The 24808-nt window shown below is 40.6% G+C and overlaps 1 protein-coding gene across 1 annotated transcript in view; it reads right to left on the bottom strand.

Annotated features, from left to right (window-relative positions):
- Nucleotides 1-24808, bottom strand: part of LOC120525960 (metabotropic glutamate receptor 4-like) — a 963211-nt gene that overhangs the window by 510776 nt on the left and 427627 nt on the right.

The raw sequence follows: 24808 nt of genomic DNA, 5'->3' as shown, positions 1-24808 counted from the left end.
TTGATCTGATTGCTAGTTTGAAACATACATCCTTGGCTTGAAACCACCAAAACTTGTAAAATCCCTGGCTCGTCATTTTTTTTATTTTTTATGTTTCCAGAGCCAGTGGTTTTATGCCTAAGATTCTGTGTTGTCCTAATTTTCCATAATTAATCATGTCAGTTTGTAGTCAGAGCTCTTTAACTTTTATTTCTTACCATGTGTCTCTGTATGCGCTTGGCTGCAGCCATGCAGTCCCCCGTGAGCATGTAGGCAGTGCTAAAGAACTTTGATATGACAGTGAAGAAATGCTGATGTACTTATTTTAAATAAAATTGATGAAGTGCTTGTACTCTGAAAAGAAAAGCTAACTGCAAAATTGACACTGAGAAAGTTTACGATAGGAATGAATATGAGACATTTACACAAACATACACCCCAAAAGTGTGCACGTTAGGTTAACTGGTGACTCTGAATGAGTTGATTAGCACTTCTTCTAGGTTTGGTGCTTACCTTTACTAACTCCATCAGCTTTCCACATCTCTAAAATTAGTCTCATCAGGTTCATGAGGTGGATAAATTGAAAGATATTAAGTAAACTGGTGTATCTTCAAATCGAAAACTTGGGTTCAGCCCACCTGCTCATCTTCTCACTTCCTCCTTATATGTCTTCGCTTCATTCACTGAGTTTGTACTATAAGACCAAGTACTTCTTGTGATCAATTTTTTATTAACATGAGCCTTAATATTGCAGAATTATTATTAATATGATTGGTTTCCACAAAGAACTTAGAGATGCATATGATTTCATTGAGATTGTATGGAACAAACTGGTGTCTCAGCCGGTATGGTTCCTACTCCCTTACCTTACCAGATGGCCTGGATAATGGATGGTCGGGGTGAGAGTGACAATATCTCCTTGTCGTACCCAGACTCAGATATGGAAAGACGTTACAGTGGCCAGAGCAGGGCTGGCATCCTAATAGCCATCTGCTATGGGCAGAGTGTTCCCCGTACCCTAGGCAAGTGCTTCCCATATGGCAGGCCCCAATACGGTTGCCTGAAGGGCAGCATGGCAGTTTTGGACCCATTGCTCTGTCCTGTTCTGTGGGAGCCGTCAGAGGACTGTTGTGGTCCTGCCTGACCCAGAAATGCTTCCCAGTGGCAACAGGTTAAGTGCTGGAAGTACTTCCAGGTCCAGAGTAAAAAGAAAGCACTCCACTCAGCCCAGGGAATCAGAGCCAGAGTCAGGAGAGAAGACAGAGAACATTCACCTGAGGGGAGTAGAGGAGAACGTAATGAGCAATGGGGGCGACTGACATTATTTTTTTCTGTACTGGGTTGTGAGGGAACCACCACTGAGGGAAGTACATCTGTAAACAGTACATGGTTTTGTGAATAAAAACATGTTATTTGCACCCAGAACTGTATGTCTACAGTTGTGTCAGGGATTTGGGGCTCTGCAATGCCCCCTGCTTGCCATAAGGGTTACAGAAGTAATCTGACCTAATTTAAGGTTTTAGCATTAAGTGTACCCCTGAACAGGGCATAGTCATATACACACCTATACTCACTCACAGACGGTTGACCAGTTTAGTGATGCCAGTCTACCAGTTTTATTGAATTAAAAAAAAGTTTTTCAGGCAAACAAATCAATAAAATTAACAAAATTGGAGAAAATGCCATGGAGTGAGTGGTGGTGTTCTGATCCATCTGGCCAAAGAGTTTCTTTAACAAACTATGATTTTAGGGATATCATCATAATGTGCTGAATTCATCAAAAGCAAAGAAATGATACACACTTGAGATCTATAGCTATTTTATTTCCTGTATGGTAAATACAGCACATTATGGGCAGAAAGCGCAGAAATTCTTACTTTTACAAGAAGAATGCCTATGGCTGGGTTAGCAGTTTTATTTACAGTCACACAGTGTTCCAGCACTGGGACTTGAAGCTTCACCTTTGGGGGTTTTCAGTCACTTAGGCCACCCTGCATGCTACCTTTGCCTGATTAGTAAGCATAGTTCCGTGACAGAGTAAATGTCAGCAAGCTGCTGTCTTAAAGTGCTCTCCATGGTGCTGATTTGCAGTCTTTGCCTGGAGCCGATTTGCCAAGACCCCAAGTTACCCCGACAGCCTGCATTCAGTAATGGCTGCAACAATGGAATGAGATTATAGGTTTCCAAAAAAAAAATAATCTGGTTATGGAAAGTTTAAGCACCATGTTTTAGTTTGTCTCCATTAAAAGAGCACAACTGTAGCCCTGCATTTGAATCTCCAGACCTACCTTACTGAAAAAAGATAATGGGAGCAAAGGTAACTGGCAGCCGAAGAAAGGTAGCATGGCACCTCTAACTACAGAAGACACACAAAGTGCTAGTTAAAACAAAAAGTCACAATAAATTGGCAAAGATATGGAGTCTGGCCATCAACAGTGAAACCTACAAGCTAGGGGATCACTCATGTTCAGAGTTTAGGAGACTGATAAACTGATTTTGGGGTCTCTCTGTAATAATTTTCAATCTCTGGTGTTCCTATCCCCCAAAGTCCTGTGCACCCATATATTGTATGCTCAAATATATTCATCCTGTGGTCTGCAACCCAAGGGCCAGTTGAGCAAATAAAGTTTACTTGTGTGCCAGCATTAAGACATGCAGACAATTTTACGTAATTACTGATGAGTATGTTTTTGGTGTATTTGGGATGTACAGGGTAGTCCAGATCTAATTATGCAACTTTAATGCAATGCAGGAAAACAATACAAGAAAAAAGAATTGTTTGAAATATCTTGTAATAAATAAAAATGGACTTACATTGAATTAATTCACTGATTTTCCATGTAATTTCCCACTTGTCCTCCATTCAGTTGGATACAGGCTCGGAGTAATAAACTTAATAAGTTATAGCGTAATGAAAATTGCATAATAAGATCTGGACCACCCTGTATTTTAATGGAACTTTATCATATGGATTTGAAAAGAATGAGAAAGAATTGAGAGATTGGGCACATTATGTGTTTTATAGGCCAATGATTTTGGAATCTCACTGCCCTGGACTAGATACCAAAGTCTCTGTCCAAAGCCTACAATAATCAGTGCTTATTTAATGATTAATAAAAATACCTAAATGAACTGCCAAGCCAAGTATACACCCACTGTCACAGACCTTCATCTGTTATATCATTAATATCATCTCAGAATTTCACTTTTCCGTGAGCATAAGCAAATGCTCATGAGTTTAAGATTCAGCTTCAGCAAGGGCCATGGCAATAAGTAAAGCATTCATTTGTATAAACAGCGGCACAATTCCACATCAGGTAACATTACTGCCTTACATCTCCATGCTGTGAATTCAAATATTAGCATGTATGGAGTCTTCATGTTTTCAATGTGTGCTATAGGTTACCTCTTGGGAGAAAGACATTGCAGTGCATTGATATTTATTGGCTGACACTTTCATTCAAGGTGACTCACAACTGGCTACATTTCTTTCGTTTTTCAGGTTGGAGCACAGGCAGGCGAAGTAACTTGCTCATGGTCACACAGCGCCAGTGGTGGGATTTGAACCTACAGCCACAGGGCTTGAAGTCCAAAGCCTTAACCAGTAAACCACGCTGCCTGCCTAATAGCCTCTAATCTCTCATTAGTGAACAGTCTTGTGTACAAGGCAGGAATAGTCTATTTGCAGGTTACTTTAGAAAGGCAGTGGAAAATTGCCAGAGATGTAATGTGTAAACATAAGCTGGGGCTCCCACTGAGGAGCATTTCATTTTACGACTTACCAGCTCATGGCATAATATTATTTCCAAGAATCTGTCTCAGATATCTATGAAAACAGCCATAATATTGTCTTAAAAGTCTAAATAAAAGTCACAGATACAAGTTAAAAATTTATAAGAAACTCAGATAATCACATATCTACAATAAGTCTGTGACTGACTCAGCACTTTTCACAAACAAGTCTATAATTTGATGGACTCTATGATACTTTAGGGAACAGTAGAAGAGGTGGTTGTATGCATAGAAATGACTAAGATATATATATATTGTGGCCCCGGCCGGGGCTGGAGCCCGGCCGGGACGCTCAGGAGGACGTGAGGAGGACTTGTGCCTCCTCCAGACCGCGAGGCGTCCGTCCTGGTTCTGTTGGGGGCCACGGGTTGAGGGCATGGAAGCCCTTCCCTGTAGGGGCCCGTGGTCACCGCCAGGCGGCGCCCCGATGCCGGTTTATCCCGTGTGGTTGCCGGTTGGGGCTGGAGCCCGGCCGGGGCGCCTTGGAGGACCGGAGGAGGGCGAGTGCCTCCTCCAGACGGAGTGGGGGCGTCCGTCCTGGTTAGGCAGGGGGCCTCGGGTACAGGGCTTTGAAGCCCAGCCCTGTAGGGACCCGTGGCCACCGCCAGGCGGCGCCCCGGTGCCTAATTATCCCGGGAGCCCGGCACTTCCGCCACACCAGGAAGTGCCGGGGAAGACGACCGGCGAGACACAGATGGCTTCCGGGTGCACGGCCGGCACTTCCGCCACACAGGGGTGTGGCCGCTGTTAAGTGCCGGGAAGCAGCTGGAGCCCATCCGGCTCCCCATAAAAGGGGCCGCCTCCCTCCAGTCATTGGTGGAAGTCGGGAGGAAGAAGGACTGAGCTGGAGAGCGAGGACAGGAGGCGGCCAGGAAGGCACAAGAGACTGTGGGCCCTGGACTTTGGGGGAATCGGTGCAAGAAGGCACTGGGGTTGCGTGAGTGCACTGAACTGTAAATAGTGTCAATAAACAGTGTGTGGAGCAAAATATGCTGTCCGTCTGTCTGTGCCGGGGCCAGCCGTCACAATATATATATATATATATATATATATATATATATATATATATATATATATATATATATATATATATATATATATATATATATATATATACACACAATATAAATATAGTATACTAGCCGAAGCCCGCCGTAGCATACGCCGGTGTAAGAATAGGAATGGAAAACGGTGAGAAAGGAATTCAGTATAACAAAGGAAGCTTAGGAAACCACTGGCGCAGTATAACGAAAATGGCAAGGAGCGAAACCAATGCCAATGGTCGAGAGTGTACCTTCCTGTAGCAGGCTACGGAAAACATAGACATATATAGATAGACGCCGCATTCACTGTGTTGCCCAGTCGACACGATAAGTCAGCGCATCTGCCCTATTGCGAGTGGTAAAAGTGCCATTTAAACTAATACAGGTAGACGTGGAAACCGGGTTTTCTGATGAAAAAACAATAACATTTTAAACAGTATTGTTTACATACAACAGATTTTGGCGAATCGTTTACATGCAATTATTTATATCCATTTATACACTAAATGCATGCGTATCCCATGGTCTTAGAGTTGGTGGGCTGGGCTCTGTGAGTTGGCAGGCGTGGCTCTCTGTCTTGCGTGCGGTGTAAAATTAACGTGGCTCAGAGGTGCATGTGTGTGGTGAGTTGTTGCGTGCCTCGAGAGGGACGCTGGACCTGGGAGGACGGTTACAGTTGGCGTGCGTGGCTCTGTCGTGCGTATCCCATGACGCGGTAGGAGGGTTAGAGTTGGCGGGCGGGGCTCTGTCGAGCGTATCCCATGGTCTTAGCGTTGGCGGGCGGGGCTCTGTCTTGCTTGCGCTCAGTGTCTTGCATGCCCTTAGTGAATTATACATATAGATTGTCATACACGTGTGCATGGGAGGCAACTAAAGGGCTAGAAAGAGGGTAATTCCATGTTGGACCAGGGGGTGGCAGTGTGCACTAACCCTTTCTCTCTTTCTTATGCAGACCACCAAAGGAAAAATTCCACCTCCATTTCACTTCAGATTCTGAGCCCAATGACATGACTTCTAGTTTTGGGCCAAATGACATGACTTCCAGTTTTTGGCTGGATGATGTCTCTTCCACCACCTTCTTTAAAAATGCCATTTTGTTAACTATGCATCAGTTCTGTTTTGGACAAATCTGTGTAAAGAGATATTGATGACTTTTTGCTCTTATTTTTCACACAATCTTTAAGTATATGGGGTGGCTACCTAAAACCTTTTTCTGTGTTCCTCTCTTTATTTTACTATTTATATACAGTATATATATCATAGTGATGGAGTGAGTGCGAAAGAGAGAGAGTTCAGCTCTTTGGACATTGATATTAAAAGATATTTAATGCTGCATCTAGGGTCTCAGCCCTTCTTCACTAAGACCTAGCCTGGACTTGTAATATGTGAGAACTTTTGTGATTGAAAGTGAGTATCTTTCTTTTCTGTTTGTCTGTGGTGGTGTTTTGCTCCACTGCTGCCTGTTCAGGGCACTGTGCAGCCATCTGTGATGTTCAAATGAAGGTGAGTGCCCCGGCTGTCCACAAAACCCACTGCATCAAATCCTCCAAGAATATGCCTGGAAACAATGAGGAGTAACTTAAAAACATATATGTTAGCAAGAATGCCCAGTGGGGGCTAAGTGGTTGTTTTGCCTTGAATCCCATGTAGATTTTGTTTTTTCTTCCTTTTTTTCATTCTTCTGTCTTCCCAAACATCTGACTTTATCATCCTGTAGAATCATCACCGTTCATAGATTTAGAATGCAATACAACATATAAATATAAAATTCTCCATTTCTACCAAGTATATATGTTACATATGTAAGCCCATATTTGTATCTAATTTAATTTGTTTTTCTTTTCTTGTAGCTATTTCTTTAGCATTTTGTAAAGCACTTTGAGCTACATCCTGTGTTTGGAAATGTGCACTAGAAATAAATGTAGTTGTTATTGTCACCATGAAACAGGGAAATTTAAGGGTCATCTTTATAAATGTGATTGAGCAAACCCTGCTGGTAATGCCTCTGGTACTATCTATCTATGGAAATAACTCATTTTATTCATTTAAAGAATACGTCAGATATTCTCAAAGGAATACTTTGAGCTTCCAAGTCACAACTGCTCCTGCATGGAGGAGCTTGTGTAACTCCAGCAAGTGTGCTGCACAGATAAGATTAGAAGATATTGAAGTAAAATACAATTTATGCATGAAACTATCAATGTAAATAATACTAGTTTCATGTATGCATTAAGTAAATGGTGGAATTCAATGGGAGCTGCGCCGTGCTTTGGCTAGAACTCCAATTTCCATTGCCAGCACACTCCTATTCTGCTTCCAGGCAGTGACTATGAGTTCCGATTCCTCATAATTACAGAGCACTGGACTTACTCTGGAGGATTTTGTATGTTGCTATTGCTACTAATCCTTTTTTAAACTACTAGCCCTAGCTTACTGAGCATTGTCCCTTTTAAAACCAAAAAGAAAGTATTCTTTATTTGCAGCTTTTATCAGGCTAACACTACTGTTCAATTGCTTTATTATTTGAGAAGCCAGAATGAGTTTTAATTGAACTTGTTATTATACCTGAAATTCCTGTCTGTAGGAAAAATAAAAAGGAAAAACTTGGCACCTTTTTGTCGAGTCAAGCTAAGACGGTAAGTTTAAAAACTTGTAGAGTTAAAAGTAGAAATGGGCTAACCCCTGACACATTATTAATGTATAAAGTTCTTCTTTATTGGAAATTGAAAGTAATTTTGCATATTATTAGATTTTAATAATAATGCATATTTTCTAATTAAATTACACAATTTTGGGAAATTTAGGATATTAATGACATTTTATATTATACAGAAGATTCATTTCTAGCGGTAAAATGAGTTAGATTGTTATATGTTAATATAATTGTAGTTGCAATATAATTGTAACTAAAATTGTGTGTAAGTTTAATATCATTATCTATTATTATCATCTATCTCATTATCTTGTACACAGAATGGTCTTCAGGTCCACAATAAACAAGGACTTCCCGTGGCTTGACACCCTTTATGATTGAAGGTATATTTCTTCATCTTCATCTTTTACCACACTTTCATTACACCACATTAGTATTAATAAATGTTTTAATGGAAGTACTTCACAAAGTTGGAAAGATTACAAGTTGGTTCAAATACAATTGCCACAATCCTGACTTCAGACATAGTAAACAACAACCAAATAACTTTACTGAATCATTTTCAAAACTCTGCTATTAACTGGCAGGACTGTTAATCTCAACCCCTCCAGACTACAGATCATCTTCATCATGCCCTCTATTAACCTGTAGAGCGCCATAGCTTTTTGGAAATTGACCTGCTTGCGATCTCAAAGCCATGTTGGCTATCTCCTACTATTCTAATCCTTCCTAAAAGTCTTCCTTTTCTTTCTTGCATTGTAGATCTGCTATATCCAAAGTTAATTGTTTTATTACTGAGTCTTTTGTACCTTCCACCCTGACGCTGACCCTGCTGTGCTCTCTATCAACTCTTCCCATCATTTAAAACTTTCATACATTCAGTTCATTGTTTTAGATTCTGTTTTTATATCTGGGCAGTTCTCAGATGTGCTCAGAATGTCTGCCTGTTTTCGTTTGTATTCACTGACTCAGTCATCTCCGTGAAGGACTGATACTCTGCCTGATTTGTTACTGTCCTGAGTCCATTTCTGCTGAGGTAGGCTCTGTCTCCCTGTGAATGTAAATTCAAGTAAGCAGGTTCATGAAATGAATGGTAGGATGTCATTTATTTTGCTTTTGTAGGTTTCTTTTTATCATATTCCTTTTTGATTTGTACAGTCCTTTGTGATGCTTGCTGTGAAACATGTTACTTAAATAGGAAACCTGCAAGCTGTTTGACTAAAAAGAGTGCAATTGGAGGAAATGTAAAAAAATTCGAAAAAACAACTACAATGGAACCTCCGTTTGCGAGTAACTTGGTTTACGAGTGTTTTGCAAGTCGAGCTAAAATTTTTAATACATTTTGACTTGATAAACGAGTGAGGTCTTGCAATACGAGTAGTATGGATACGCTTGGTCTCCTGAGCGTCATGTGATCACAACTGAGATGATGGTTCTTCTCGCATGCGTGGGTGTGTGTGTCCGTGTCAATAATAATTCGCTGCCAATAAATGTGGGTGTGTCCAGGGTACAAAGTGCTGTGTCTCTGGTAAAATCTGAAAGCAACCAATTAAAGGGCAGTCTCAGGTCACCTGCTTGCCAAAAGATCAAGATCTTACATACACTTTCATTTAGCTGGCACCATTCACTCAGGAATTATAGGTATTCACACAGAAATTAGTACAATTCTGAACTAGGTTTTAATGGATGCTGACAAGTGCTAACACCAGGCATGTTGTGCAAATAAATGTATTTCATGATTATTTCACATTACTTAATTTAAGTAGAATTTTAAAAATACCTCGGTGGATCCAAATCGTATAAGAGAAAGAGGCATTCTAGAGAAACCCTCAAATACCATAATTCTGCAATTAATTATGAATTCTTCTCATCAAATGCTATTGTAATAACTTATTTTATGATCAGAAAGATCTGCATCAGAGTGTTAAATAATTACTGAAATGTTATAGAATAGTTGGGTAACTTTGATCCTAGGGTGCAAAGCCTACTGACACTCACATCCAAAATTTTTTATATAGGTCTGGGAGGGATGGTAGTGATATCCTCATGATGCACTCAGTCGAGCACACAACTCACTGCAGATGCGTGTGGTCCTTTTTTAAATCATTTCCATACCAGGCCCCAGTGCCTCGCATTACAAACCACCACTTATATTAAAGTGAGTTATAGTTATTTTCTGTGTCAATGTCTTTCTTATATTTTGAACAACTTGTGCAGTAGAGATTAGAATTTGGAAGCCTGGCATCATATTTAGATGAGATGGAGCTATCGTAGTTATATGCTCATTGAGCCTTTGGGGCTAGTGCCCACTAGTGGTTTAGAAACACTAAACATGTTGTCATTTTTTGCCTTGGTGTTGCATCTTTCATCATCCCAGACCCAACCTCATCCTCCCTGCTGAGCTTTCCTCCATCATCTTCTTTCAACAGCCCACAGCTGGCAGGCCATCTCATAGTATTTTAAACACTGCTTTTTCAGCCTGGCACAGTGATCGTTTTAATAACTCGTAGCTGTTCAAAAATAGGTTAACTAATAAGAAGCTGCTCCCAGTCAGCCATTCTGCCAGACGACGATATGCATCTTATGATTACAGGTTCCTCCATTCCAAAAAGAGGCAAGAGTGTTATCTAACATCTACCCACGGCTGCTCCCTCCACAAGATGCCAGGCGCCTCCTGTCAAGGCAGAGGGGGCAGATGGGAGAGCCTGACAAGACAACCACCGCCTTTCCACTTCCCCGGCTCCTAATTATTATATTCAGTTGCTTTTTTCAGATGATTTTGGCAATAACCTTGTCATTTGCACTCTGATAATTATTGCACCCACCTGCCTCCATATTTATTTATTTTGGTTGCTGTTTGTGGTTTCAGGTTTTGCAATTCTGGGAAACAAACAATTAGGAAGAAGAAAAATGGCTCTCACTTAATTCTTTCCTTTGGAAGGTGCTGCTTTTTCCATTTTTCCTCATTTGTTCATTTTTCTATTCACACCTTGCCAGTGTGCACTTATTTAAAATGAAGAATTCTGGCTGTGAGAAAAAGAAATGTGGCAGCTGGTAGATTGAGTGTAACTCACCTTTTTTCTGTGAATGTATGCATTTCCTTCATCCTTAGAAGACTGGCATCTTTCAACATCTGCAATAAGATGCTGCAGATGTTCTATCAGACGGTTGTGGCGCCCTCTTCTACGCGGTAGTGTGCTGGGGAGGCAGCATAAAGAAGAAGGACACCTCACGCCTGGACAAACTGGTAAGGAAGGCGGGCTCTATTGTAGACATGGAGCTGGACAGTTTGACATCTGTGGCAGAGAGACGGGCGCTGAGCAGGCTCCTGTCAATCATGAAGAATCCACTGCATCCACTAAACAGCATCATCTCCAGACAGAGGAGCAGCTTCAGAGACAGACTGCTGTCACCATCCTGCTCCACTGACAGACTGAGGAGATCATTCCTCCCCCACACTGTGACTCTACAATTCCACCCGAAACATTAACATTATGCAAAGTTATTGTCTGTTTTACCTGCATTTTTATTACTCTTTAATTTAATATTGTTTTTATCAGTATGCTGCTGCTGGAGTATGTGAATTTCCTATCTATCTATCTATCTATCCATCTATCTATCATTTCATTTTCAAGTTTTTATGCATTAAATTTACATTGTCTATCATTATGGAGTGGTGATCCCTGGTAAATGCATTGAAGGCACACCAAACTCCTGCAATTCAAGTGGAAACATCACCTCCGCCCCTGTGTGCTACAGCTTTTAATTTATTCTTCTGATGTGAAAGATGTGCTGGAATTTGGCCACAAGCCCTCAGAAGGTATCAATGCGTGTGGATTCCTCACCAACAGAATGTGTTTGATTAGCCCTGTGGAAAAGCTTGTTGTTTTAAAAAACGCTTTTAAGGATCTGGAAGACATTGATATTTTCCATTTAGCAGCCAAGGTCTTGACTGTTGTCGAACCAGGGTTGAGTAACAAAATATATATAAAAATAGCTAAAAAAAAGTCATTCATTTCCAGGAGTGTTCAGTAATTCTCTTGCAGATTATCATGTAGGCTGTGTTTTCAAAAATTATATAAGCTCCTGGAACAGAAGAGAATTAAAATGCAATAATTGGGCCATACTAGAGTTTCTTTTGTCATGGTCTAAGGTGGTCTGTGTCTTAGTGTTGTTAATGCATTGATCATCATAATTTGAACGTGTTTTCATAAACTACAGATGTTGGATTCTGATTGTTTATTTCTTTTTTTAAGTTGGACAAAATATGATTTGGGGATTCATTGACAAGGGAAATTTCAAGGGATTGGGACAGACCCAAGGCTGACTCTACTATTTACGTAAAACACACCAGTCACCTAGGGTGGCCAAATTGGGGTGGGGTGGGATGGGAGGTGGGTCAGCATTTTTTTAAATAATGAAGATTCTGGCTTACAAACATTCTGACTCAATACAACTGTCCAATTTCCATTAACCTGATTTTTTTTTTTTTTTTGCACACTGTATTAATCCCCAAGGAGAAATTATCTTATCGCATGTCCTTTGCAGGTCAGAGAGTAGGATCGGACATTGTACAGCACCCCTAGAGCAATCTTCAGGTTAAGGGCCTTGCTCAAGGTTATATTGTTTTATATTATTTTTCGTTTACTAATAATGCTTTGTCTTAATGCCTGATGACCTGTACAAGCCAAATTCCAGATTGCACCACACTCATCTTCTCAGAGGTTTACTTCACGCAGTACGTTTTTGTTTCTTTAGTTTCTTCAGGAGCAGATTCATAGTTTCATTTTTGTTTTCTTGGGCGCCGACATGTTAAACATTATATGCTAAATCTTTATAACAATAATAAAATAATAATAATCCTCAAAGTAATGTAGAGTAGGACACTCAGATATAGCAAAATAAAATTAAATGATCAAAATGACAACAGCTCTTAAATGTATTGCAGCTCTTGAATGAATTGCTAAAGACACATTTAATACAAACTATAATCATTTCCCAAATGGGAAATATGCATTAAAACTTGGCAAGTATCGTTCTCCTTTGTTCACTGCCATCTATGACGTTTATACTTGCCAAGCTTAAAAAAGTCTATTACTCACTGAAAAGAACTCTCTGAGGCTGTGCATTGAGTGAATAGTGTGATCTTAGGCCGGCTTATCATCCCGGCCAATACCCCCAGGCAGCCAGATGGAGCCCTCCCTGCAGTATGGAGGTGCACTCGAAGACCAGCAGGGAGTCATGGGATATGTAGTTTTTATACAAGACCCTGCTGGATACCACAGAGGCCGCAAGAGGAAGCTGCAGGGAGGATCGAAGACTTCTTTGTGCCCTATAACCCGGAAGTGCGTCAGAGGAAGAGTGACGTGCTTCCGGGGTGAGAAGAAAAGGACTTGTACCTGACCCGGAAGTGATTGAGAGTCACATGGACTGGGGATTGGAACACTTCCGGGTCAGGATATATAAAAGAAATGTGGGAGGTCCCAGATGGCAAGCTGAGCTGGGTGGAAGGGTAGCAACGCATCTGGGAATTGTATTATTGTAGTTATTATTGTGTTTGTATGACTATAGTGGAGGAGAGGGTGCTTTGTGCACTGTGGCAATTTAATAAAGTCAACAATTGGACTTTTACCTGGTGTCTGGAGTCGTGGACAGGGGTTCAAGGGAGCGATAGCATCCCCTATCTGTCCCAATAGTTATATTACATTAGCAAGGATACAGTAAATGGGAAACATGGGTAAATGTTTAAAGACAATTGTTACACTTCAATTTCATTTAAGCTTTGTGATTAATATAAGCTTGTTAATTTATTTCAGTAACCTAAATGAAAAGTATATGTTAATAGAGCAATCTTGGTAAGATTATAAGTAGACTGTTACCATCACTGTAAACTACCTGTTAGGATGATGGTTTAAACAGAGAGTTACAGTAAACAATTATAGGGTAATTGATGAATATACAGTATATTGCAAATCCAAACAAATAAATAAATAAGTAAAGCCTGCTTAATAAAACTCAATTCCTATGTAATTTACAAAATGGCGCCCTTCAAGCACAAAATTTTCAGACACAGTCTTGCAATAGCAATAACTAATCAATTATTCCTCTTGACATTCTTGCTACTGTATATGGTTCCGAGACATGGACGTTATCCAGTGACCTGAGACGAAGACTGGACTCTTTTAGTACTGTGTCTCTCTGGAAAATCCTTGAGTTCCACTGATTTGACTTTGTGTCGAATGAGCGCTTGCTCATGGAGTCCCGAATGAGGCACATTACCTGCATTGTGAGGGAGCGCCAGTTACAGCACTACAGCCATATGGCACATTTCCCTGAGGGTGATCGAGCTCATAAGATCCTCATTGTTGGGGACCCGAATGGCTGGACCAGGCCAAGGGGATGACCACGTAACCACCTGGCTGTGGCAGATAGAGGGTCATATCCGGAGGGTAGGACTGGACCGCGTGTCTGCCTGGGAGGTTACCAACCAGGATCCCGAGTTGTTTCGTCGTCTAGTGGGTGCGGTAACGCACTGTACCAGTACAAATTCCCCAACTTGACTTGACTTGGCATTCTCAAATTGTAAGTCCACTGTTTAGTATCCCAACCCTCCATATTTCCTTCTCCCCAATCTTGACTCCTATCTGGCGTCTTCCAGTTTCACAAAGAGAGGGTGGCAGGGCACCATTTACAGCCTCGCCTAGGGCAGAAAAGAGGCCACAGCCAGCCCTGTCTGAGCTCAATCTGCAGTATATGGTTAAAATGTGCCATTTCCATGTGCTTTATGCATCATACTATTAGTATTGCATTGTTTTGTCACACACACAGAGTCCCAAACTGTGACATCTTTGTTAATTTCCAGGCAAATTCAATTCAAGGTAATATTGTAATGCTTACTAATTACGGTGCTGGAGACTGGCTATGTGTTGCATGTTGATTAGCATATGCAAGTAAGAATTTCACTGTACTCTGCACACCCTTTAAACTTGCATTCAAGGAAATAGCAGGAACCTCACTTTAGTTTGAGACCCCTGACTAGTTTCCGCTTAAATTTAGGGTGCAGGGTTGCAGCGAGTGGAAAGTCCCACTTGTAGCCTGTAAGTGAGCCTTGACATTATGTTTTACCTGATACAATGGAGTGCTGACTCAGGGATCCAGTGGCACATCCAGTATTACCAGAGTGTCACTTGAGAGAAATGGACTCTCACCGATGCAAAACGTGAGTGGTCATGCTGTGTTCTAATAGCAACAACACAAAATCCCTTTCGGTAAAGCTTCCCCAAATATTTTGGCTCCGTGTCCTCTAAGTGCTGCACAGCTTTTTAATGCAATTAGCTCTCTTGGTGATTGAAACGTTTTAGACTCAGCCATTTAGGAGCCTTCTGTCGAGCAGAGCTTCTCTAATCACTGCTGTCATTTTCTCTTTTTTTTTCTTTTACAAATTGGCAGAGACAATAAAGCCACATTAGCAGCAATTTTTTTCAAGCACAATGTACACCAAGATGTGTTCAAAATGTCACAGATACAATTTACTTGGTATGGTGCAGTGTGGGTATCCTGCTGAGTTAACTGATCAGATGACTGCTGTCCTCAGATGTCCAAGGGTCAGAAAAATATTTGGATACACTTTATTGACCTGCTGTTAGAGTTTCCTCTAAGGCTTTGAAGCTCCCACTGTTTCATTATGGGTTGTGTTTCAGTATTAGGCAATTCTGTTACTCAATTATTACTAAACTAGAAGTGCTACCTGTGTAAGGTTGGTTGAAATCAGAGTAATCAATGCATTATTATCAGCATTATTGTCTGCAGTGCACCATCTAATGGAATGTGTTTTGTAATGCATATTGTATAAAAATGCACTGCATTTGTTATTCTAACAGATGGCACATCACAAAAATTTGGAGTAATAAAATGCTTAGCTACAAATGTTTGTGATGTGTCATCTGTTGGAATAACAAATGCAATGCACATGTCTCCGTTATATGCCATTTGATATGGACTTCAAAAAAGCAGTACTAATATTTGTGATGTGCCATCTGTTGGAATGGTAGAGACATAGCAACCAGACAGACCCACTCACCCTTTCATCAACGTGGATGACAAACAAAGCTTTTGTTAGACTCTGATTACATGGCAGTAAGTAATGCACATTGCACATTAAAGGTGTCACTAGCGCTGATAAGACCAAACACAGCTTTTTGTAAGCACCGGTTACGGTGCAGGAGCTGACTGATAGATGTACTATAAGCAGTTGCTTTTCTAAAGTGTAGACACTGGTGCTTTGTACGCTTTATTAAGACAAAATAAAGTGTTTTTTGAAGTCCGGTTACACTTCAGTAAGTGACTAACCCATGTACTATAGGTATTGCCATTTCGAAGGTGTTCTCATTTGAGTTGTATAGGTCTTACTTATTAAAACAGAACAAAGTGTTTCATGAGGTCATGTTACACTTGAGCAACTTACTAACAGATACACTAAAGGTAGCCCCTGTTGTAAAGTGCTGTCACTGGCAAGTCCTATAAAGACCAAACAAAGTGTTTTTCTAGGTCTTGTTATTAACCAGTAACTGACGAACAGATGCATGACAAGTGTCCAATTCTAAAGTGCTATGCAAAAGTGCTTAATAATAAACGTCTGCATTTGAAAAAGCAAAAAAATATTAATATGTTTATCTCAGAATTGCTTATCAAACTAATGAGTCAAAATTCATCTGAGTAGCAAATTGTTTGCCCAGGTCGAGGAACCAAATTCATCTGAGTAGCAAATTGTTTGCCCAGGTCGTGGAACCCATCCTGGATGGGAAGCTTATTTATTTGCAGGAAAAACATTATGGCAGCACAAAAACAGCAATTTTCTGTAAACTGACAGATGGGAACCAGAATAGGAGAAAATATTTAAATTGTAAGACAGCCTGGCATCAGACATGTTCCTGAGAGCTGTCAGGGGACACCAGTGGAGGGTGGTGAAAAAAATTTGGGAGAAGAAACTGAAGCAGAACTTATCTAGTATATAGTGCCTTTCACATCTATCTATCTATCTATCTATCTATCTAGTCATTTCACATGCTTTTATGGTCCTCATCATAGTGTTAATGCATGGCCTGTCCAGTACCAGACCCATAGGATAAATCCAGCCTAAAATGTATTATTCCCTTTCACCATGCTGCTCAATACTGTATGATGTCAGCTTTCCTATTTCTTCTGTGCTCCAAATGTCTGTCACATCCACAGTCCCCTTATTCTTCCCATATTTTGCTCTATAGATGTGGAAACTGCCAAATTGCCCAGTCCCCCATTCTGCCAAAATCCACACCATAATGTCCACACCCCCACCTCCATAATCTTCCAATAAAGTGGATTTCCATCAGTCCTATATAACACATCCCTAGCATAAGTCCAATGCAAATCTTATTCTGCCTCTTCTAATTGAGTGCCCAGTCCTTGGCCATTTCTATCGTATCCCAGAATTCCATATCATGCAATCACTAGGCCTCTGATTTTTCTCAGGTCTTGCATCCCAGTTTATCATTTGCCACACCCACAGAGGTAGTCCCACCCTAATTTTATTCTACACTTTCTGCCAGTCTACCCAGTCCTATCCAACATTATCAGGCTTAACTCACCTTGGCACAAATTCACATTGTAAGATCCACAGACATCTTAAAACATAACTCACCCCCCAACATGTCTTATACTACACCCACAGGACAGGTCTAACCATAAATCTTAGTCTGCCTTCATGATCTGGATACCAATATTTCCTTCAAGATAAATTTTGCCTTCCTTTCCTTCAGGCCTGAACACCTCTCAATTACTTTCTGATTAAATTGAGTCATTTCACTAAGCCAACCAAAAAATGAGTCTCATACTATTGTCTATATCAGTGTTTCCCAACCTTTTTTTCTTTAGTGGTACACTTTTTGTAACAAAAATCATGCCAAGGCACACCACTGTTCTACTAACCACAAACACATTATATCTCATGTATTATACTGGACAGGATATGTCGATTTTTGGTCACCTCTTCCTTGTGATTTCTAATACCAATCCTGTAGTCTTCATCTAGCTGTTCAGCAATACTAAGCCTGCAAAACAATTTAGCCTCATGCTATTGTCTAGATGACTGAGGCTACCTTCATGCCACTTGCATGTTTCCGAAAGATGTTTTAGGTCTTGTACCCACGTCCTCAATGCTTCGGTATCAACACATTAAAACAGCAAACAGGGAAAGCAAAAAAGGCATTACTTGCACCACACCCAGTTAGCCAACTCCATTTGTCATAACAAGACCAGGAAAAAAATCCTTATCCTCGAATTCTTAAGTCAGGTAAATCCAGGCTGAGCTCCTTTATCTTGTTCTTCAGGTGAACAATTTATAAAGGGATGTTTCATTAAAGAAATTAACTGAATTTTCTTTAATTTCTGAAGTCCTGCTTGAAGTTGCCATCAAAGTCGCGCTCACTCATCTGTATTTATGTAACGTTAAAGGTGGGTGTGAACTGTGAACCATTAAAGTTAACATGGCATAGTGCATTGAAGATTGTCCAATCACATTAGATTAAAAAAAAACTAAAAAATACTAATTTGCTGCCAATAAATGTGGGAGTGTCTGGGAAGCAGAGAGCTGTATCCCTGGAAAAATCTGAAAGCAACCAATTAAAGGGAAGCCTCAGGTGACATGCTTGCCAAAAGATCAAGAACTCACATTTACTCTTCACTCTGGAAATATAGGTATTCACACAGAATCTAATTTATTTTTTTTTATTCACACAGAAATTAAACAAATACAAGTCGGAACCAATCTTTAATGGATGCTGACCTGCACTGACACCAGGCACGTTGTGCAAATAAACACATTTATTTCAAGATTATTTCATATTAACTAATGGGAAAATTTGCGAGTTGGTGGCAGGATTGGCACTACAGCCACTGTAAAAATCCTCACGCTGTTCCATTCCATTTGAGCTAGAGTGGTGCTGAGATGTTGCCCATTGCAGAGCTGCAGTCGGGTCCTAAATTGGGATCCTGAGGTGGTTTGTCATGTGGTGGGTTTAGTAAACATTTGTATCAGTGCATGCTCCCAACTTCTCTCTCTAATTAATTTGAGTTTTTAAAATATGTGGGAGGGCAGCACCACAGCATCCCGCATTACAAACCACCACTGCTTGCCACTTTAGGAAGCTAACAATAGCTAAAGCAAAAGATTTCCTCACTAATGCATCTATTTCAGAGCCATCTTGTTTCTCATGAAAGTGATTGATTGCTTTTATTTTGCAGAGACACTGAGCTCAGCTGCAACTGCTTCTATGTCAAACTTCTAAAGGTTAGACCCCAAGGTGCAATATCTTGTAAATATTGTTACAAACTGTAGGTAAGTTAAATAGACCTGTAATGGAGTGTCGTCCTGGTCATTGCAGTTCCACAGTTCATACTTTTGTATTTGTAATTTATTTGGTGTTAATAAGACCTACACAGCTCCAATGACAACACTTTCAAATAGAAGCTACTTACTCAGTAGTCACTTACTGCTATTTAACAAGAACTTACAGGAGACTGGATTTGTGTTACATAGCAAATAAATGACTAGAGTGGTCACATAGTGAGAACATTGAAGAGATTGTTGACTGCAAAAACTGATTACATCTGTATGGACATTGTAGTTCCAGTAAGAACAGTATGCTGCTATGCTAACAACAAGCCATGGATTACAAGTGAAATCAAGGGCCTTTTGAACCAGAAGAAAAGGGCTTTTAAAGGTGGTGATCAGCATGAGCTCAAGCGTGTGTAGAAGGAACTCCGAGTCCAGCTCAGGGCGGCGAAGGAGCAGTACAGGAGAAAGCTGGAGCAGAAGTTGTACAATAACAGCATGAAGGAAGTGTGGGATGGGATGAAAATCATCACTGGCTGCAGCTTGAAGCGGGGTGCCACCATCAAGAGAGACGTGGAGAGAGCAAACCAAATGAACAACTTCTTTAACAAGTTTGACCACCCTAACTCACTTTCACCTCAGAGTACTGCATCCTCCAACCATCCTTCTGCTGATACCAGCATAGGTGAGACATCCCTACCCACAATTACAGCAGCGCAGGTGAGCAGAGAGCTGAGGAGACTTTGTGCCAGCAAAGCAGCGGGTCCAGAAGGATTATCGCCACGACTGCTGAAGGCCTGTGCGTTGGAACTGGGGAGTCCTCTACAGCGCATCTTCAACCTGAGCCTGGAACAGGGGAGAGTCCCGAGGCTTTGGAAAACATCTTGTATCACCCCAGTCCCAAAGGTATCATGTCCTAGTGAGCTGAATGACTTCCGGCCTGTTGCTCTGACGTCACATCTGATGAAGACCATGGAGCGGCTGCTGCTTCACCACCTGAGGCCACAGGTCCGTCACGCCCTTGACCCTCTGCAGTTCGCATACCAAGAGAAGGTGGGAGCGGAGGATGCCATCATCTATATGTTACACTGATCCCTCTCCCACCTGGACAGAGGCAGTGGTGCTGTAAGAATTATTTTTTTCGGACTTCTCTAGCACCTTCAACACCATCCAACCTCTGCTCCATAGGGACAAGCTGACTGAGATGGGAGTAGATCCTGGTGGCATGGATCGTGGACTATCTTACAGACAGACTTCAGTATGTGCGTCTTGGGAACTGCAGATCTGACATTGTGGTCAGCAACACAGGAGTGCTGCAGGTGACTGTACTTTCTCCAGTCCTGTTCAATCTATATACATCGGACTTCCAATACAACTCGGAATCCTGCCACGTGCAAAAGTTCGCTGATGACACTGCTATCGTGGGCTGCATCAGGAGTGGGCAGGAGGAGGAGTATAGGAACTTAATCAAAGACTTTGTTAAATGGTGCGACTCAAACCACTTACACCTGAACACGCGCAAAACCAAGGAACTGGTGGTGGATTTTAGGAGTCTCAGGCCTCAGGACCCTGTGATCATCAGAGGTGACTGTGTGCAGAGGGTGCAGACCTATAAATACCTGGGAGTGCAGCTGGATGACAAATTGGACTGGACTGCCAATACTGATGCTCTATGTAAGAAAGGTCAGAGCCGACTATATTTCCTTAGAAGGTTGGCTTCCTTCAACATCTGCAATAAGATGCTGCAGATGTTCTACCAGACAGTTGTGGCGAGTGCCCTCTTCTACGCAGTTGTGTGCTGGGGAGGCAACATAAAGAAGAAGGATGTCTCACGACTGGACAAACTTGTTAGGAAGGCAGGCTCTATTGTAGGAGTAAAGTTGGACAGTTTAACATCTGTAGCAGAGCGACGGGCACTAAGCAAACTCCTGTCAATCATGAAGAATCCACTGCATCCACTGAACAGTGTCATCTCCAGACAGAGGAGTAGCTTCAGTGACAAACTTTTGTCACTGTCCTGCTCCACTGACAGACTGAGGAGATCGTTCCTCCCCCACACTATGCGACTATTCAATTCCACCCGGGGGAGTAAATGCTAACATTATTCAAAGTTATTGTCTGCTTTTACATGCATTTTTATTACTCTTTAATTTAATATATATATATATATATATATATTTTTGTATCGGTATACTGCTGTTGGATTATGTGAATTTCCCCTTGGGATTAATAACGTATCTATCTATCTATCTATCTAATAGGTGCACTGTAGCCAGACCTTAAAGGACCTAAAGCCCAGTGCTGCTGGGACAGGCTTCAGCCCCCTGCTACAGTACTCAGAAATGGATTAAGCAATTTGTAAATGTTATGGTATGTTATGTGTAGTACCATCACCTTTAAACATAAGTGTTTCAAGCTAAATAACAGATGCTTGGGCACAAGCTGGCACTGAGGGGTGGGCATCCTGACACGTGAGGTTAATTAAATATTTTAAGTTGACCTGGTATGAGTGATTGCAAGTGTTTCCTGTAATTATTTCTGCCATGTGCTTATTGCTGCTAGGATAGACTAGATTCACTTGTCACCCTGAACTGGTTGAAGCAGGTTTAGAAATGAGTGGTTAGATGGAATAAATCCACATGAAATGTCCCAAAATCATTAAGATGAGATTTCACACAGACTAGTGTGCTTTTTGTTAATGCTGTAGATCTAAGCGAAAGCTTTAGACTTCAAACTGTCTTGGACTTGCTCAGTGGAGTTGGGCTTGATGGATGAATTAAATGATAAAGGAATTAATTAATAATATTGTCTTGCACACAGATTCAATAGAACAGGACAGACTGATCGGTGAAGGATGCAGTGTCTTCTGGCAATTCTTCAACATCTACAATCTCTGAGCCCGTCTCTGAATCCTCTTTACTGACTCTTCTTCCAACACAATTATCCATCAAACCTTTAGAACATGGGTATCAGCCAGACCTCCTTTTGACAGGAAACAGATCATAAATCTAAAAGATAATGCTTCTAAGCCCCTCACCATGAATGTGCCAATATTTAATACACAGATTTCGTAAGAATGGTCAAGATTGATGCTCTGATAATTTTAGAAAGGTTTCCAACAGGCAAATGCATGATACAGCAATGAGGAAATGAAAAATACTAATGAGAGGAAATAGAGGGGAAATCAAAGGTGAGCTAGGGTCTGAATAACAGATTCAAAATATTGAACATTGAGTACCAAGACAAGAGCAGGATTCGTGGTCAAAAAGGCAAGTAGAAGGTCTTGAAACTAGCTTGCTAGAGTGACCTCTGACTGACTTAGAATAAAGTTGTTTGTAATTCATAGGAAATCTAGTACTTGGGTAGTAGAAGCTGTGCACCACCATCTTATATAGGCATGATGAAATAACATTAGATGTGAGATATCTTCCACATCACATGGACAGCAAGCAGCAACCATAAACAAAATGTCCATGGCTATTGGAGTTGTCCAATTTCTTGCTCCCCTCGGTTTTAGTCTGGTATATCTGAGCTAAGAGATATATTTAATGAGTTAGACCTGGCGGTGCTCCTTTCCCTTCAATCTAGGCATCCTATCTCTTCTACTTTATATTTTATCTATTTGCAGCTGAGGTCTCAGATATGAGGAGCCCCCTGACTTCTCCTCTTCTAATTCATTCTCTGTATTCATTTGCTTTAACCCTTTCTCCCTAAGTCCAAACTGGTATCTGGTTTCTATTCCCTACCCTACAAAACTGCCTTCAAAACTCTCCCAATATGTCTAATTGGCTAACAAACTTTTCTCTGCCCTCTCTGTTGTGCTGGCGAGCCATATTTCTAAATATGAAAAACTGCTCTAAATCTTCTAACCACTAGCACACACAATTTAAATTTGTTCATAGACTTTATCCTTCCCCGCAGAGATTTTATCTAATGGGACCAGAATTAGCTCCATTATGTCATCTTTGCCCTTTTAAAGTCCCTGACACCTTTCTCCACATGTTCTGGGAATATCCGCTGGCTGTGGCTCTCTTGCACAATGTGGCTGAATCTCTCTCTACAATTCTTTATTTCCCCATTCCTTTATTTTCTCCAGCTAGACCTTTCTTCTCTTTCTTCATTTTTCTTTTCTCTCTCCCAATGGAGGCTTTTAATGACTGCAGCCTCTACAGTTAAGTTTTTTTTTTTTAACTCTTGCTGGAAGTCTCCCACCATTATCTCTCCTGCAATCTAGAAGTCTACAATTTACAATATTACCCTTTTTGAACTTTATGCTTCCCGGATCAACAACAGGTTTCATGCTGTCCAGTTAGTAAAAAGCTGGTTAAGGTTTGCTCTGTGAGGCAGTTTCTCCTGTTCACCTTTCTGTGTTTTTTTTTTCTTTATTTCATCTTGCACCCCAGCATGGAGTGTGTGTGTGTGTGTGTGCGTGTGTGCGTATGCCAGTTTACCAGTGTGCCATCGACTCTTTTTTTCCCTCTTATTTTGCTCCTGTTTAATTAGCCATTTAGGTATTTGTTTTCATTCTTATAAAGCCCCAAAAATTTGTTATTAGTTATTAGTACTTGTTTAAGTATATGTAATGATAAATGAAAAATGGCTGCACCTATAAGGAAAATAAAGATGGTATAATAAAACATTTCACAGTTTCAGAAAAATGCACAAATCTGTCTTCTTGGAGTTTGTTAACTCAGATTATAACATCGGAAGATACCATCCTTGTGGGGTTCATTACAAATGATCAAATGTCTGCATACAGGAGTAAAGTTTACTCCTGTACTCCTGGTACAGGTGTATCTTATATAATCTGAAATTAAATATAACAAAAATGAAAGTATTTAAAAAAGGTTGTTGAGGTATGGTAGTAGTGAATTTCAAGTTCCTTTGAAGCACTCTAACATTGCAGGTCATCGTGTCTGTTTTTGTCCAGAAAGCTTACTAGAGGTTGTTCTATAAGAGACAGTTCCTGAAAGTCTTCAGAGAGAATGGTATGCTATGCACCACTTCTAAAATCACTGCCACCACTTGACACTTTTTCTGCAAGTCATTAAGAATTATCTGACCCATCACATCTCATTCACCTCTCAGACAATAAGATCACAACTATCAGACTTAATAATGGTGCTTATCCAAAAGCTGTGGAGATGCATGAACTCAACATGTTGACCTTAGGAATGATCTACATACATTGATGAACATGTCTGAGTGTTTTTGCTAAGTTTATTGTTCAGTGACTGTTGTGGAGCAGTGATTATTGTTGTTCTAATGTTTTATGTTTGAAAGGATTCTTTATTTGTGTGAGTGATACCAAGTCAAATTTAATTTAACTGAAGGTTGTTATGGCAATATAGTAAATTTAAAATCACATAGTAAATGATACAGCAGTAACTAAATATGTCAGAAAACACACAATTCAATGCGTATCTATTTTGGTTTTCACCTCATGCAGAAGATGAGCTGCCACACTGTGTTTGCAAGATAATCACTGTTTGAGGCCTTAAATGGGGATGTAACTTTAAACGATATTTTTATAGACACTCTGCTAACTACACAGCATTCAAATGCCATAATATGAGCCATTAGCAGGAAAGCACAAGCCCCCTGACTATAATCACTTTGATAGCATGACTTGTGGTGGCCAGCCATCTTCATAATGCAGATCTCACAATAAACGAGGTGTGGATGCTGGAGTCAATTCTGACTGCTTTATGTGCCCCAGCTAATGGCGGCTCGGGTGTTGTTACACAAAGACACAAACATTGAGTATTGCCATCTTAATTTTGTAAAACAAATGCTCATGGGCCAAATTCTGTACTTTTACAACATTGCAGACTGCCACACATTGTATGTGAACCAAGGGTATGCTGTTAAGTTCATGTGCGGCCATTTCTATTTTTGAATTACCTTTTCCTATCAGGTATCAGGAACACATTCTTTTTTGCTGTAACTAAGTTTACTTAATGTACACCATAG

Source organism: Polypterus senegalus, chromosome 3 (genome assembly GCF_016835505.1).
Source record: "Polypterus senegalus isolate Bchr_013 chromosome 3, ASM1683550v1, whole genome shotgun sequence".
NCBI lineage: Eukaryota > Metazoa > Chordata > Cladistia > Polypteriformes > Polypteridae > Polypterus > Polypterus senegalus.
Note: the sequence above shows the minus strand (reverse complement) of the source record. Positions and strands in the feature narration are given on the sequence as shown.